The following is a 17,305-nucleotide window of genomic DNA, read 5'->3' on the forward strand; positions in this document are numbered from 1 at the left end:
AAGCATTAGGGCCCATGAACCCCACTCTGCCGTCCCCGCCTGTGGCTCCAGGGGCCTCTCTACTCGTCACGGCGCTGTGCAGGTCACCATGGGTGATCTCGGGCAGGTAATCCCCACGCAACTCCCGGCGCCCTCTCGATATGCCGGAGACGCGAATTTGTGTCGGGGATTCCTTAGCCAGTGCCAGGTCCGTTTTTCCTTGTTGCCCGCTCAATTCCCTAACGACCTGGTCAAGACTAGTTATATTATGTCCCTGCTTGATGGGAAGCCCTTGATCTGGGCTTCTCACCTATGGGAGAGAAGAGACCTGGTGTTTGGAAATCTGGACCAGTTTCTGTCCGCCTTTCGACAGATTTTTGATGAGCCTGTCCGTAAACCCAATGCTGTTTTGGAACTACTCCGGTTGCGACAGGGTACTCGGACAGTGGCCGAGTATGCAACAGAATTCTGTACCTTGGCCACAGAGCTAAACTGGAGGGAGGATTGTCTCCATGGAATCTTCCTGGAAGAGCTAGCCCCGCGCCTTCAGGATGGACTAGCAGCGAGAGAACTTCCGGACAATCTCGATGGCCTGATAGACTTGGCCAATCGAGTAGATCATCACATGCGGTTATGTCTTCCCGAAGAGAAGGCAGGAAGGAGGTCCTCACCGTCTCCCAAGAAGGAATCGGGAGCCTCCTGAACCCCGGTCGAAGAGCCCATGGAATTGGGCCGTGGGAGACTTTCCACACAAGAGCACCGGCGGCGAATAAAGGAGGGTCTTTGTTTCTACTGCGGTGCTGCGGGCCACCAAATAGCCATATGCCTGGCGCGACCGGGAAACTCCCAGGCCTAGGACCTGAAGGAGGTCTCTTCCTGGGCCTAACCTCACCTGCACCTCCACTAACTCTACCAGTGGCGCTAACGTCTGCGGCCAGTGAGTTCCACACGTTAGCTCTGGTAGACTCTGGCGCTGGCGGCAATTTCATTATGAAGAGCCTGGTGGAGCACTTGAAGATTCCACAGGTCCGTGTTCCAGCTCCATTGGTCATCTCTTTGATCCAAGGTAAACCCCTCTAGGGACGTGTGACACACATCATGGAACCCGTCCAGTTGAGGGTTGGACTCCTTCATCGTGAGCGGATGCCCTTCCATGTCTTGGAGCATTCCATACAGCCTGTCGTCTTGGGCCTCCCCTGGCTCCAGGAACACGGTCCCCAGTTCGACTGGAAAACCTTGCAACTATCCCTCTGGGGCCGAATTGTCACGGCAATTGCCTCCAATCAGTGATTCCAGTCTCATTCTCCACCGTCCTCACCAGCCTTCAGGGCCTGCCGGCCTCCTATGCTTCGTAAACGGATGTCTTCTCCAAACAGAAGGCCGAGATACTTCCACCTCATCGGCCATTCGACTGTGCCATCAACCTCCTCCCTGGCACTGAGCCTCCTTGGGGGTGCACCTATGCCCTTTCGTCTGTGGAGATGCAAGCCATGACTCAGTATATCAAAGAGAATCTGGAAAGGGGCTTCATTCGTAAGTCAACGTCCCCAGCGGGGGCTGGGTTTTTCTTCGTTGGGAAGAAGGATGGAACCCTTCGCCCTTGCATCGACTACTGGGGCCTGAATGCAATAATGGTCAAGGACCAGTACCCCTTGCCCCTCATCTCCGAGCTCTTTGATCGTCTGCAAGGTGCGAGGGTTTTCACCAAGTTGGATCTCCGAGGGGCCTACAATTTGATTCACATCAAGGAGGGTGACAAATGGAAGACAGCCTTCAACACCCGAGACGGCCACTATGAGTACCTAGTGATGCCGTTTGGTCTCTGTAATGCTCCAGCGGTGTTTCAGAACACCATGAATGAGATACTCTGCGATCTCTTGTATCGGTGTGTGGTCGTGTACCTTGACGACATTTTGATTTTCTCGGATTCCCTGACCACTCACCGTCAGCATGTCGTCCAGGTACTTCAACGCTTATGGTCCAAGGGTTCACAAGCCTGAGCATAACACGTAGAAAGCACTTTTATATATCTCCTCTCACTCACATCCCAAACCAATTCCCCCCCAAACCTTCCATTGCTAGAAGATTCTCAATATTAAATATAGCATGCACTAGGGATGTACAGAGCAAAAGTTTAAGTTCATATGTCCATATGTCCAAAGGGGGTCCCATTTGCGGTCAATATGGACATAAACAGAATTCAATGAGTTGAGTATATGTCCATATGTGCAAATAAAAATTTAAACCCCTCACCCTCCTTAATCCCCCCCCCCCCCCAAGACTTACCACAACTCCCTGGTGGTCCAGCGGGGTCAGGACGCCATTTCTGACCAACTTTGCAAGGAGCACATGATGTCGGCGTCACGTCACAGTGACGCGGCGTCACGTGATTCCCCGCGGGTTCGCGCCGGAACACTCGTTCGGCCCAAAAGGAACTTTTGGCCAGCTTGGGGGGGCCTCCTGACACCCCCAAGCTGGCCAAAAGTTCCTTTTGGGCCGAACGAGGGTGCCGGATGGAACTCGCGGGGAATCACGTGACGCCGCGTCACTGCGACGTGGCACCGACGTCACGTGATTCCCCGCGGGGTCGCTTCCGGGATCCTCGTTCGGCCCAAAAGGAACTTTTGGCCAGCTTGGGGGGGCCTCCTGACACCCCCAAGCTGGCCAAAAGTTCCTTTTGGGCCGAACGAGGATCCCGGAAGCGACCCCGCGGGGAATCACGTGACGTCGGCGTGACGCGGCGTCACGTGATTCCCCGCGAGTTCCCTCCGGCACCCTCGTTCGGCCCAAAAGGAACTTTTGGCCAGCTTGGGGGGGCCTCCTGACCCCCCCAAGCTGGCCAAAAGTTCCTTTTGGGCCAAACGAGCGTTCCGGCACGAACCCGCGGGGAATCACGTGACGCCGCGTCACTCCGATGTGGCGCCGACGTCATGTGCTCCTCGGAAAGGCTTTCAGAAATGGCGTCCTCACTCCTCGCTGGATCACCAGGGAGTTGTGGTAAGTCTTTGGGGGGGGATTAAGGAAGGTGAGGGGCTTAAATTTTTATTTTGGATCAACAATCGCGATTTCCAACTTATTCAACATAGCTATGTTGAATAAGTTGGAAATCCGATCGTTTATGTCTTATCACTTTTTTAAGTTAAAAAAAAAAAAAGTAGCGTTTTACATTTATGTTCAATACGAATGCACACCCCTAGCATGCACCTTGACTTATAGTTAGCCCGAAACAGCTTTATATGTGTAATTAGGTGGGTGGGGCAGGAGACCAAAATTGGAAAGAATAGGGTGGCTCCACTTCCTGTTCATTCTGAATATCTTTTTTTTTAGGCCCAGCTGAATAACATCTTTCAAAACACTACAAATAACAGACAAATATTGCTTTTAAGGTTAATTCTATAACTGCCAGCATTAATGCAAAGTCTGCTGCTACTTTTTGACCACGGACTTTTACTTTCCCTTTGAAAATTATCCCATAAAACTATCTGCTAATGTGTGCATGTAACTGCACACTAGGCATGTAAGTGTAAACTCGTTCCCAACCGCACCCCTGGGAATGCTGATTCTTAGTTTTCCTAAGTTTACCCGCACAAAGGCAGGACAATTTTCTAAAAGCCCATTTCCAAGGATAAAGAAGTAGTTTACCCCTGGAAATGGCTTTGAAAATGAGTCTCCTGATCACTAGATATTCAGGAAAACATGATATTTGGCCACTGTTTGCCAGTTTAAGGTCCAAGCTTCTCAGGGTAAATCAACCCCCTTTAACTTTGTTGAACTTTTATACTATGCTCTCCAGAACTCAAAGAATCATATGGATTAAGGCTCCAGTAATATTTCATACAAATGATATCCATCAGGGAAATAGCTTTAGTATAATAAACTTGCTTACCGTATTTAGGACCTGATTTATTACGGGTTTTTTTCCAACAAAAGGAAAATTGGTTCTTACCTGCTAATTTTTGTTCCTGTAGTACCACGGATCAGTCCAGACTGCTGGGTTTGCCTCCCATCCAGCAGATGGAGACAGAGAGGTTTTTGACTGATATTGCCCTATACCATGAGGTACCACCTGCAGTCCGTCATTATTGAACTGTACCCTGTTGTGTCCGTCGGTTCCCGACACCCTCTCTCCGCCCTCCTTACCTCTTTGGTGCCTCCCTCTTCATCCAAGGGAAGATTGGCTGCCGCGGCGTTCTTCTGCCGAAGTCCTCCGGCGACCCCGGACCGGCTAGATGCTGCAAACCACCATGTTTCCTGGAGGCCTAGGGGCACACGCACAGTGCGGCCCCGACTGAAGTACCGGCGATGGCGCGAATCTAGGGGGCGTCCCCCGAAGATGACGTCACCCGCGACGGATATATAAGGTTTTAGAATTTGCTATCACATCGAGTTAGCAAGGGTTACTCTACCTAAGCTACTCTGCCTCCTCGGACTTACTAGGAGTACCCGCTCCTCCTTTGTTTTTCGGGTGGCGGTCTGGAACTGGTACTCGCTCCTCGAGGGCCCTCGTTCCCAGACTTTCTTGATAGTCTCTTCTGCCTGGAAGTCATCACTGCCAATTACATCAGTGAGTTACCATCGCTCTCTCAGAGCTTTCCCTGGAACCAGGTACTCGCTGCTTGAGGGCCTATACATTCCAGCTCCTGGGCTTCTATGAGACATTGTGTGAGTGTTACCATCTGGTTCAGTACATGAACTTTGCATACCCTGCCTACTCACTATATTTCAGTTTCTCTACAGCTCAGCCTCCAGGGATCGCTGTTCCAGTATCTGAGGGACTACAGCCCAGCCAGGCATTCCAGCTCACCACTGCCACCTCTGGTGGTTCAGTATATTGTCTAATAAAATAACTAGTGTGTGTCTGTCTCCATACTCTGAGCCTGACCGGTGGTCCCTCTCGGGATCTTCCCCGGGGGCGTGGTCATCTGCCACCGGTCCAAGGATCCACCCACTACTCTCCTGAATAACAACAGATTGCTATCCCAAGCAGACTGTTAACTCCGAACTGAACAGATTGCTAACTCCCAAGCAGACTGTTAACTCCGAACTGAACATACCCAAGCCAGATAAGAAGGAACTCAGTAAAAACACAATTAACAGTAATAACAATTATTAAAAACTATTTCCCCACTAAAGGAGCAGAGGGAGAAGGAACCTTCTAAAAATCAAAAAACAATCCTGCCCACACAATCATCCTGCGCAGGACTTGAACCTGAGCCTATCTTCCTGGTAAATAAGAACTGATCGAGCAAACTGTCTAAGTACCCTATTCTGAATTGGGCGGGCTTCTGGATTGATCTGTGGTACTACAGGAACGAAAATTAGAAGGTAAGAACCAATTTTCCTTTCCTTGCACGTACCCAGTTCGGTCCAGACTGCTGGGATGTACCCAAGCCTCTGGAATTTGTTGCCAGAAGATGTGGTTAGTGCAGTTAGTATAGCTGTGTTTAAAAAAGGATTGGATAAGTTCTTGGAGAAGAAGTCCATTACCTGCTATTAATTAAGTTGACTTAAATAACCACTGCTATTACTAGCAACGGTAACATGGAATAGACTTAGTTTTTGGGTACTTGCCAGGTTCTTATGACCTGGATTGTCCACTGTTGGAAACAGGATGCTGGGCTTGTTGGACCCTTGGTCTGACCCAGTATGGCATGTTCTTATGTTCTTACATGGGGTGGGACCTCAAGAGGCCCGCTCGAAGCACACTTCCTCCAAAACCCTCAGATTCTGGGGCCTGGACATCCAAATGGTAGTGTCTGGTGAATGTGTGCAAAGACTTCCACATAGCCGCTCTACAAATCTCCTGCGGCAAAACCTGCTGACACTCGGCCCAAGAAGCTGCTTGTGACCGGGTAAAATGCGCCCAAAGACTGACCAGAACCAGATGACTTGAGCAATGTAAGCAGAACCAATAGCCTCATTCAACCAGTGCGCAATGGTGGCCCTAGAGGCCTTGTGCCCCCTTCTGGGACCTCTCCACAACACAAAAAGATTATTCCAGAGACAGAAACTGTTGGTCACCTCTAAGTAACGTAAGATAGCCCATCTATGTCCAATCTCCGAAAATCCTTAGACTGAGGAGAGGAAGAATTCAGATCCGGGAAGGAAGGGACCTCCACAGACTGATTCAGATGAAAAGACGAAACCACCTTAAGAAGAAAGGAGGGAACTGTTCTCAAGGACACTCCTGAATCTGTGATCCGCAAGAAGGGTTCCCTACATGACAAGGCTTGAAGCTCCGACACCCGCCTAGCAGAAGAGATAGCCACCAGGAAAATCACCTTCAAAGTAAGGTCCTTTAAAGTTGCCTGTTTCAATGGCTCAAATGGGGGCATACACATTGCCTTCAGGACTACATTAAAGCTCCAAGAGGGACATGGATTCCAGACCGGGGGACATAAATGCTTCATCCCCCAAAGAAACTGTACCACTTCTAGATGTGCCGACAGTGCAATCCCCCGCACCTTGCCATGCATACAACCGAGAGTCACCACCTGAACTCTCAGAGAATTAAAAGATAAACCTTTCGCAAGACCATACTGCAAAAAGGCCAAAACATCCACCACTGAGGCACAGATAGGCACAATCTTGCACACCATGCACCAAGATTCAAAAATCCCCCACACCCTGACATATGCCAAGGAAGTGGAGGTCTTCCTGGACTGCAAGAGAGTAGAAACTACTGCATCCGAATATCCCTTATTCTTTAAACATTCCCTCTCAAAAGCTAGGCCGCCAGACAAAAGCGATCTGCCCCATCCACCACCAGGTTGACAAGATCCGCTAACCACGGCCATCTCGGCCACTCTGGAGTCACCAGGATACCTTGCCGATTAAGGGCCACAGAGGGAAAAATGTACAGGAGCAAGTCTGACAGCCAAGGGAGAACTAGGGCATCCACCCCTTCTGTTCCTTCTATTGTGGCACATTGCCATTAGATCCATGCATGGTGTGGACCACCTGCGGTAGATGAACAGGAAAGCCACCTCCAACAGTTCCCACTTTTCGGGATCCAGTTGGTGAAGGTTGCTGGCCCCATAATGTGGAACGCACTGCCAGACCCGCTTAGGTTAATAAATAATCGGAAAGATTTTAAGAAGGCGTTAAAAACCTATCTTTTTCAGGAAGCATTTAATGATCTAGAAGTACCTTAATGGAATGTATAAAACAAATTATGTCTGTTCATATAGTTCTCTTCTTTTCTTGCTTTTAATTTTTAATGGATATTGGGCCACTCTTTGTCTTAGTCATTTTTATTTTTATTGATAAAGCAACCTTGATGTATTTTTATTCATACCTAGTTATTTTAAGTTTTATTTATTATAAATATATTATTTTAAACCTTTATTTTCAAGGTTTATATATTATTGTAAACCGCTTTGATTGGTAAAATTTTTACTGGAAAACGGTATAGAAATTTGTTTAAATAAATAAATAAATAAATAAATAAGGCTCAGGAAGTCCACCTGAATGTTGTCCTTGCTTGCAATGTGTGAAGCTGCAATCCTCTCTAAATGCATTTCTGCCCAGTAGATCAGCTCCTGGGCTTCCAGGGTGACTAGTCAGCTCTTGGTACCTCCCTGGCGATTTAGGTAGGCCACTGCTGTCGCATTGTTGGACAGGATCCGTATTGATCTTCTCTGCACCAGGGGGAGAAGAGCCTTAAGAGTAAGCCGCATGGCTCTGGTCTCCAACCAGTTGATGGACCACGAGGATTCCGCCACTGACCAATGGCCCTGTACCAATCTGTTCTGACAGACCGCACCCCAACCGGAAAGGCTCGCATCCGTGATTACCACCATCCAAGAGGAGACTTCCAGGTCTATCCCTTGGCGAAACTTGTCCAGGAGGAGCCACCGGGAGAGCTTGGACCTCACAGACTCTGTAAGAGGAAACATTAGCTGAAACTGTTCAAAGACCAGATACCATCGGGATAGCAAAGCTGATTGAAGAGGTCTCATGTGCGCAAAGGCCCATGGAACCAGTTCCAGGGTGGAAGTCATTGATGCAAGGACTTGCAGGTAATCCCATACCCTAGGCATGTGCATTGTTAGCAATGAGCAAACTTGAGTATTCAACTTCTGAATCTGCTCCTCGGTGGGGAACACCTTGCCTAACCATGTGTCGAAAAGGGCTCCTAAGAATTCCAGGGTGACTTTTGGCCCAACTGACTATCCACCCCAAAGATCGCAAGAGATGTAGGACCTAATCAACCGCCTCCCTATAGAGAGCCTCAGACTTTGCTCGAATTAGCCAGTCATCCAGATAAGGGTGCACCAGCACTCCTTCCCTCTGGAGAGCCACTGCCACCACCATCATCACCTTGGTGAAAGTCCTGGGTGCTGTTACCAGGTACTCCCCCTTGTGAACCGCTGCAGTTACTGACCGCAAGGTCTCCATGCAGAAATGCGGGACCCAAAGTGCCTTGTTCACCTTCTTCAATTTGAGAATAGGCTGGAATGTGCCCTCCTCTTTGGCATTATGAATTAGATTGAATACCGACCCATTTTTTGCTCCGCTGGAGGCACTGACACAATGGCCCCAGATCGCAGAGGCGATGTATGGTGGCTTGCACTGCCAGCTTCTTCCATTCGAAAGAGCACGGGGAGATGAGAAAGTGATCCCTGAGAGGCCGAGCAAATTCTAAAGCGTAGCAGTGACTTATTATGTCTAAGACCCACTGGTCAGGTGTAATTTTGGTCCACTCGTAAAAAAGAGCCAGCTGGCCCCCTATTAGTGGCACAGAGGAGTGGACTGGCCTCACTTCATTGGGAATATTTTGCTGTTCCCACTCCTTGGGATGCAGAGTTTCGGTCAAGATGGCAGCCGCAAAAAGGCTGACTCCATGACTGTTGCCTGCCCAAGGTTTGCCTGGAAGACAAACCCATCGATCTGGAAGCTTGAAATCTCCAGTTTCCCCAGAAATGGGAGCGTGGAGGGGGAGCACCCCTTGGTCTCAGCTTGTCTTCAGGCAATTTGTGAACCTTATTCTCCCCCAAGGATTTGATCACATCCTCCAAATCCTTGTCAAACAGCAACTTGCCCTTAAAGGGTAAAGACCCCAGCTGCACCTTGGAGGAAACATCAGCAGACCAATTCCTTAACCAGAGAAGCCTGTGAGCAGAAATGGCCGACATCATGGTTCTAGCCGAGGTCCGAAGCAGATCATACAAAGTGTCAGCACTGTAGGCCACTACGGCTTCCAGACGTTTTGCCTTAAGAGCATCCAAATCCGACAAGGACTTGTCCGATTGTAATTGCTGTACCTAGCTGAGACCTGCTCTTAACATAAAACTGCTATAGATAGCAGCTCTAGCTCCTAGGGCGGAAACCTCAAATATCTTCTTGAGATGAAGTTCAAGCTTCCTATCCTGGAGTTCCTTCAGTGCTGCTGCGCCAGTCACCAGAATAGTAGTCTTCTTAGCAACCTCCAACACCACGGCATCCACCTTAGGGACTTTGAGAAGGTCAAGCGCCTTTTCTGGAAGTGGGTACAGCTAACCTTAAGCCCTGTGTCTGGTGTATCCCATTCCCTGAACAATAGGGCGCTTACAGACAAAGGAAATGGGAAGGACTTAGTTGGACCCCAGAGGCCCAGCATGACAGGATCCACAGCCCCCAACTGAGAGCTCTTCTGTGGAGTCTCAATACCCAATTCTTCCGGAACTGCAGGAATAAGACGGGCCAGCTCCTCCCTGCGGAAGAGATGGACCACCCTGGGGTCATCTCCTTCACCAATCAGACACTCCACCAGCTCCTGCTCTAGGTCCTGAACCACCTCATCTGGGTCCTCTCCTTGAAGATCCTTAGTAAGAGAGTCCTCCAGAGCTGGAGCATCAAAGGAGGGATCTGCTTTGGTCTGTGATCCTGAGGGGTGCAGACGACTCCTAGCTCTTATGGCTCCCCAGAGCTCCAAGACCCTGGGCAATTTGGAAGCAGAGGCCCCCTTCTTCCCTGGAGCTCTAGGCCTCTTATGTGACCTGGGAGAAGCCCCTCTCTCTCCATGTCATTTTGACGATTTTCTGGCCTTAAAGGCCTTGTGCAGGAGGAGAACAAAATCGGAGGAGAAAGAGGAAGATGAGTCTGAGCCTTCTCCAGGCTTGGCGGTGCGCACAAGCCCCGGGACAGGCGTAAGTCCCGGGGCTTGCATGGAGGGGCGTGTCGGGGGGCGTGTCGGGGGTGTGCCGGGAGTGACGCGCCGTTTCAGGGGTGTGTCGCTAGTGATGCAGCGTTTCGGGGGCGGCGCCGTGGGCGTGGTTTCGGCCTGGGGGCATTCCAGGGGTGTGGCCGCGGCCTCCGGACCAGCCCCCGGACCGGAACATGGAGCACGGCAACCGGCCCGGCACGTGGAAAGTTACGCCTGCTTCCAGCAGGCGTAACTTTGCCGCCAAAGGTAGGGGGGGTTTAGATAGGGCCGGGGGAGTGGGTTAGGTAGGGAAGGGAAGGAAAGGTGCGGGGGGGGGGGGGGGTGGAGGGAACGGAGGCAGGCTGTGCGGCTTGGTGTGCGCAGGCTGCCGATTTTGGGCAGCCCCTGTGCGCGCCGACCCCGGATTTTAATGGATACGCGCGTATCTATTAAAATCCCGCATACTCTTGTTCGCGCCTGGTGCGCGAACAAAAGTACGTGTGGGCGCAGATTTATAAAATCTGCCCCATTGAGTACAAGGTACTATGAATTTTACATAATACATGGCAACCAGGTGGAATGGCTGAACGCTATGTTAAGAATACACACCCCGTAATGTAACCTTAGATCGGCTAACAAAGGGCTTTTATCAATACCATCTATAATTTACTGCAAAACTCACTACGGTTAGAGAAAGGGCAATCTCACTCGCAGGTCCAGGACTGTGGAAAACTCTACCAGTGAACTTAAGGTTGCAAAGTGATCTAAAACTGTTTCGAAAACATCTTAAAACTTGGCTCTTCGAGTAGGTGTACAAGGAGGACAATGGCTAAGGTTTTTACTATTTATTATTCATTTGCATTGCACTTTTTAATACTGATTTTTAATTGAACTGCTTTTGACCACAATTTGATTGAGTTTTTAATGCTTTTTATTTCTATTTATTCTTAAAATGTTTTATTAGTATTAGTTTTATCCTTACATCCTTCGGGATATCTAATGAAATAGTTAGCTGGTTGTATTTTTACTTTGTTAATTTGTTATTGTTTTCAAATTGTTTTACTTCATTTTCAACGCACAGCCAGCATAGCTCTCTGCTTCAATGGCAGGGGAGAAAGTCTGATACTTCACTTTCAATGCATAGCCAGCATAGCTCTCTGCTTCAACGGCAGGGGAGTAAGTCTGTTACTTCACTTTCAACGCATATCCAGCTTAGCTCTCTGCTTCAATGGCAGGGGAGAAAGTCTGTTACTTCACTTTCAACCATAGCCAGCATAGCTCTCTGCTTCAATGGCAGGGGAGAAAGTCTGTTACTTCACTTTCAAAGCATAGCCAGCATAGCTTTCTGCTTCAACGGCAGGGGAGAAAGTCTGATACTTCACTTTCAACGCATATCCAGCATAGCTCTCTGCTTCAATGGCAGGGGCAATGTAGAAAAGAGGATCTATATATAGACAACAACCAACAAGGATTGAATTACATAGTCGAGTAAACAAAAGCATGGGTGTAGCTTGCTTATTGAGGCGGTTACTACCCCTAACTAAGCTACATATTCAATTAGATGCAGTTCCAACACTGCTCTCTACATTAATGGTGGGGTGGAAGGGAAATAGAACTAAAAGGTACTAAGAGCCAAGCGTAACAAGTAAGAGGAAAAAAAAAAGTGCATAGCTTGCTGGGCAGACTGGATGGGCCGTTTGGTCTTCTTCTGCCGTCATTTCTATGTTTCTATGTTTTATTATTATTTTACAGTATTCTCTCTTCTATTTTTATTTTTCTTATTGTAAACCGTTGTGACGGAATGTTCCAAATGACGGTATATAAGCGTCGATAAATAAATAAATAAATAAATACACAGAAATAAAGATTCACGAATAAAAACAAAAAAGCAAGTTTGCTTACCATAAAAGGGATTCTCCATAGACAGCAGATTGCAATAGCCATGCATGTGGATGATGTCATCTGACAGTGCCAAACAGATCCATCTCTCTAGCTCAGTAAAATTTTACTTCTGTGCATGTGTGGAAGTTCCTTTGCGCGTGCTGCCTCATTAGCTCCTCAGTTTAGCTTTAACAAGGTAGTTGATTCTCAAGAGAGGTAGATGGATATTAAGCATGGATGATTCATCCTGCTGTCTATGGAGAACCCCATTTATGATAAACAAACTCACTTTCTTCACTGACAAGTAGGGCCATGACATGTGAGGAGTCTCAAGCTGAGGGTTGCAGGTGGAACACTTATTGAAAAAGCAACTCAGACCTCCCTCTGTGGAAAGTGGACTTCTGGGTGAACAGACTGCTCAAAACTGCTTGCCCAAATCTATTGAAGAGACTGTCTAGACCAGAGCTTTCCAAACTGTGTGTCACGACACGTTAAGTGTGTCACCTGCAGTGTGAAGGTGTGTCGCGTGAACGTAACACATTAAAGCCCATTCCACATAGCAGTCGGCACGTCGAAAGCCACTCCCCTCCAGCGACACATGCATGTGATGGTACGTGATGCCGCGCCGTCAACTCCGACGTACACGGCTATAATATTTACTGCACACAACGCAGTGCTAACATTGGCCAAATGAAATAAACAATACTGACTTGTATACAACCATCTGTTTCATATGGGTTTTCTAAATGTGTGTAATGCAGAATGGTCTCATTTTATCACTGGAGAGCTGGTGCTGGTAAATTTGTAGTTTTATTTATTAAATTGGTGTTGAGTTACCCATAAAATGCATAAGTTTCTAATTAAGAAAAGAAAATCTGAAGAAGACATTTGTGATGAACAAAATGTATCGACTATAGAGAAAACTATGCAAGAATCAACTGTTGAACGGTCTGCATTAATAAGAAAGATGTGTAAAGGAAAAATTTCCAAGCCTCGTTTAAACAATGCAGATTATATAATACTGGGGTTCACATTTTCTGGTAATGAAAACAATCCTTGTCCCCAGTGTTTAGTTTGTAGGGTGATACTTGCAAATGAAAGTATGGTACCAAACAAATTATAGCGCCATTTTACTTCAAAACACAGTCATTTGTCAAAAAAGCCAGTAGAATACTTTATTGAACTTTCAAAATCTATAAAGAAGCAGTCTGCATCATTCACCAAGAGAATGAAGACATGAGAGAAAGCTCAAAAGGCAAGTTACTTGGTTGCTCAAATAATTGCCAAAAATAAGGAGCCACTCCTGTGAGGGAGTCAGTTGGACCATTAGATGACCGAGGGGTTAAAGGGGCTCTTAGGGAAGATAAGGCCATTGCAGAAAGACTAAATGAATTCTTTGCTTCAGTGTTTACTAATGAGGATGTTGGGGAGATACCAGTTCCGGAGATGGATTTCAGGGGTGATGAGTCAGACGAACTGAATGAAATCACTGTGTACCTGGAAGATGTAGTAGGCCAGATTGATAAACTAAAGAGTAGCAAATCACCTGGACCAGATGGTATGCATCCTAGATTTATCTATATCGAGAAAAAGGCAGGCAAGAGTCAATGGATTATTAGTGATAGAAATGAATTAATTCATCTGGCGTCTGATTTAAGCAAAGGCCTGCTTGAAAAGCCAGGTTTTGAGTCTTTTCTTAAATGTGACCGGGCAGTGTTCCAGCCGGAGGTCTGGTGGAAGAGAATTCCAATGTGTTGGTCCAGAGGCTGAGATGGCTCTCTTACTTAAAGAGGTTTTTAAAGGGGGGACCTGGAGTGTGTCTTTATATGCTGCTCTTACCGGCCTGGATGGTAAGGGGCGGATTTTAAGAGGCCTGCTCGCGTAAATCCGCCCGGATTTACGCGAGCAGGGCTTGCGCGCTGGTGCGCCTATTTTACATAGGCCTGCCGGCGCGCGCAGAGCCCCAGGACTCGTGTAAGTCCCGGGGTTTTCCGAGGGGGGCGTGTCGGGGGCGTGTTGGGGGCGGGGCCGATCGGCGCGGCGTTTTCGGGGCGTTTTGGGGGCGGGCCCGGGGGCGTGGTTTTGGCCCGGGGCGGTCCGGGGCGTGGCCGCGCCCTCCAGAACCGGCCCTGGGTTGCGTCTAGGCGCGCCAGCGGCCCGCTGGCGCACGGGGATTTATTTCTCCCTCTGGGAGGCGTAAATCCCCCAACAAAGGTAGGGGGGGGGTTTGACAGGGCCGAGGGGGGGTGGGTTAGGTAGAGGAAGGGAGGGGAAGGTGAGGGGAGGGCGTTAGCGAATTCCCTCCGAGGCCGCTCCGATTTCGGAGCGGCCTAGGAGGGAACGGAGGTAGGCTGCGCGGCTCGGCGCGCGCCGGCTACACGAAATCAGTAGCCTTGCACGCGCCGATCCAGGATTTTAGCAGATACGCGCGGCTCCGCGCGTATCTACTAAAATCCAGCATACTTTTGTTTGCGGCTGATGCGCCTACAAAAGTACGCAAGGGCGCCCTGTATGAAAATCTACCCCTAAGTGCGGTCAGAGAGGGATCTCGAGTTCTAGTGGGGTGATGTTGTAGAGAGCTTTGTGAGTAATGGTGAGAGCTTTGTACAAGATTCTGTATTTGATCGGGAGCCAGTGGAGGTTCATCAGGATGGGAGTAATGTGGTCCCTTTTTTTAGTCCTGGTAAGAATTCTGGCTGCTGCATTTTGCAGCATCTGTAATGGTTTGATAGTAATGGCAGGAAGGCCGATCAGAAGAGAGTTACAGTAATCTGCTTTTGAGAAGATGATTGCCTGGAACACAGTACGGAAGTCATGGAAGTGGAGGAGAGGTCTCAATCGTTTTAATACTTGAAGTTTGAAAAAACAGTCCTTAGTCGTGTTGTTGATGAAACTTTTGAGGCTCAGTTGTTTATCCAAGATGACTCCTAAGTTTCTGACTTGGGGGGAGAAGTTAGGAAGGGTTGTGGAATGCAGGTTGGGCAGTGTGATATTTCCGTCGTGAGAGATGAATAGGAGTTCTGTTTTGTTAGTGTTCAGGATCAAGTTGAGGCTTGATAGAAGGCTGTTAATAGACTTATGGCAGGTATCCCAGAAGACAAGGGTTTTGTTTAATGATTCTGTGATCGGTAGAAGGATTTGAACATCGTCCGCGTACAAATAATAAATTAGATTTAGTTTGGAGAGGAGTTGGCAGAGAGGGAGCAGGTAGATGTTGAAGAGGGTTGGGGATAAGGAGGAGCCTTGAGGTACACCCAAAGTAGAGCAGACGGGGTGGGACTCTTTGTTGTTAATTTTGACCTTGTATGTCCTGTTTTGAAGGAACGACCTGAACCAGCTAAGGGCGGTGCCTTTGATGCCAATGTCCGATAACTGATCTAAGAGAAAGGAGTGGTTCACCGTGTCAAAAGCCGCAGAAAGGTCGAGGAGAATGAGAAGACAAGGTTGTTTTTTGTCTAGATTCATGAGTATGGTGTCTGTTAGTGTGATTAAGAGGGATTCAGTGTTGCGGGATTTCCTGAATCCGTACTGATTAGGGTGGAGGATTTTGTTGTTGTTCAAGAATTCTGTGAGTTGCTGATTTACTATTCTTTCAAATATTTTGGCTAGGAATGGAAGGTTTGCAATAGGGCGGAAATTGGCTGGGTCGTCCGGTGATAGATTAGGTTTTTTCAGCAGTTTTAGGATAGCAAGTTTAAGGGGGTCAGGGACATGGCCCTGTGATAAGGAACAATTTATGATCTCTGCAATATGTTTGGAGATGGTACTAGGTATGGCGATGAGTAGATTGGATGGGATTGTGTCCAAAGGGTGAGATGCAGGTTTGAGCTTTTTGAGAATGATTTCTATCTCCAATGATGAGGTAGGTTCGAAGATTTCAAGTTTTGTATTCGGAAGTGCAGGTGAGATAATGGGGGGGTGGAGGGAGAGTTAAATTGTTATTCGTGAGCGGAGCAATGAGGTTTGCGATTTTCTTTTTGAAATAAGTTGCTATTTCGGTTGCTTTGCTTGCAGCTTGTTCATCAGGAACAGCTGTAAGTGATGGTTTGGTGAGAGAAGAAACCAGAGAGAATAAAGCTTTCGGGTCGAAGATTTCTTTTCATACGGAGGATGGCGATCCCGTATTGGAGCATCATCGATTTGTAAGCCGTCAGGTTGATTGAAGAAGGGTTTTTGCGCCAAAGGTGTTCTCTACTTCTGAGTTCTCTTTTGATGGTTTTTAGTTCAGGTGTGTACCAAGGTTTTCTGTTGTCTATATTTGATTGTAAGATTTTTGTAGATAGTGGGCAGGTGACGTCTGCCACTTTTTTAGTGATTGTGGACCAGGAAGCCGTGGCTGAGTCTGCGTCTGTGAGGTCGAGCTGTTCTAACTCGGAAGACAGGTGATTACTGAGGGTGACAGGGTTACATAGCTTCCTGTATTGAATCGTGGTCTTTTGTGTATGCGTAGGGATAGACTGACGGTTTTTCAAAGTAGTGGTGATCAATTTGTGATCCGACCATGGGATTGAAGAACAGACTGTGAGCGAAGATGGGGAGAGGCTCTCATTTAAGAATATCAAATCCAAGGTATGTCCTGCTTTGTGAGTGGGTTCATTGGTAATTTGTTTGAAGCCCATGAAGTTCAATGAGTTGAGAAATGTGTTGCAGCTAGGTGAATGAGGGGATTCATACACATGGAGGTTAAAATCTCCCAAGAGGATGGCTGGTTTTTCGGAGTTAATGTGTTTAGCTATGAGTTATATTAAAGGTGATGGGTCTGATTCCAGGTATCCGGGAGGGGCATAAGTGAGGCCAATTTGTAAGAAGTTGGATTTGAAAATGGCAAGTTCTAATGGGGGGAGGCGTTTGCCCACTGAAGGGACAGTCTTAGATTTTTATTTGCAGCAAGAAGCAGACCTCCACCTCTTTTCTTAAGTCTGGGGATAGAGAAGCCTCATGAGAGGCTTCTACGAAAACTAAAAAGTCATGGGATAGGAGGCGATGTCCTTTCGTGGATTACAAACTGGTTAAAAGACAGGAAACAGAAAGTAGGATTAAGTAGTCAATTTTCTCAGTGGAAAAGGGTAAACCGTGGAGTGCCTCAGGGGTATGTACTTGGACCGCTGCTTTTCAATATATATATATAAATGATCTGGAAAGGAATACGACGAGTGAGGTTATCAAATTTGTGGATGATACATTACAGGAGGACCTTGCAAGACTGGAAGATTGGGCATACAAATGGCAGATGAAATTTAATGTGGACAAGTGCAAGGTGTTGCATATAGGGAAATATAACCCTTGCTGTAGCTACACGATGTTAGGTTCCACATTAGG

Source organism: Rhinatrema bivittatum, chromosome 1 (assembly GCF_901001135.1).
Source record: "Rhinatrema bivittatum chromosome 1, aRhiBiv1.1, whole genome shotgun sequence".
Taxonomy (NCBI): domain Eukaryota; kingdom Metazoa; phylum Chordata; class Amphibia; order Gymnophiona; family Rhinatrematidae; genus Rhinatrema; species Rhinatrema bivittatum.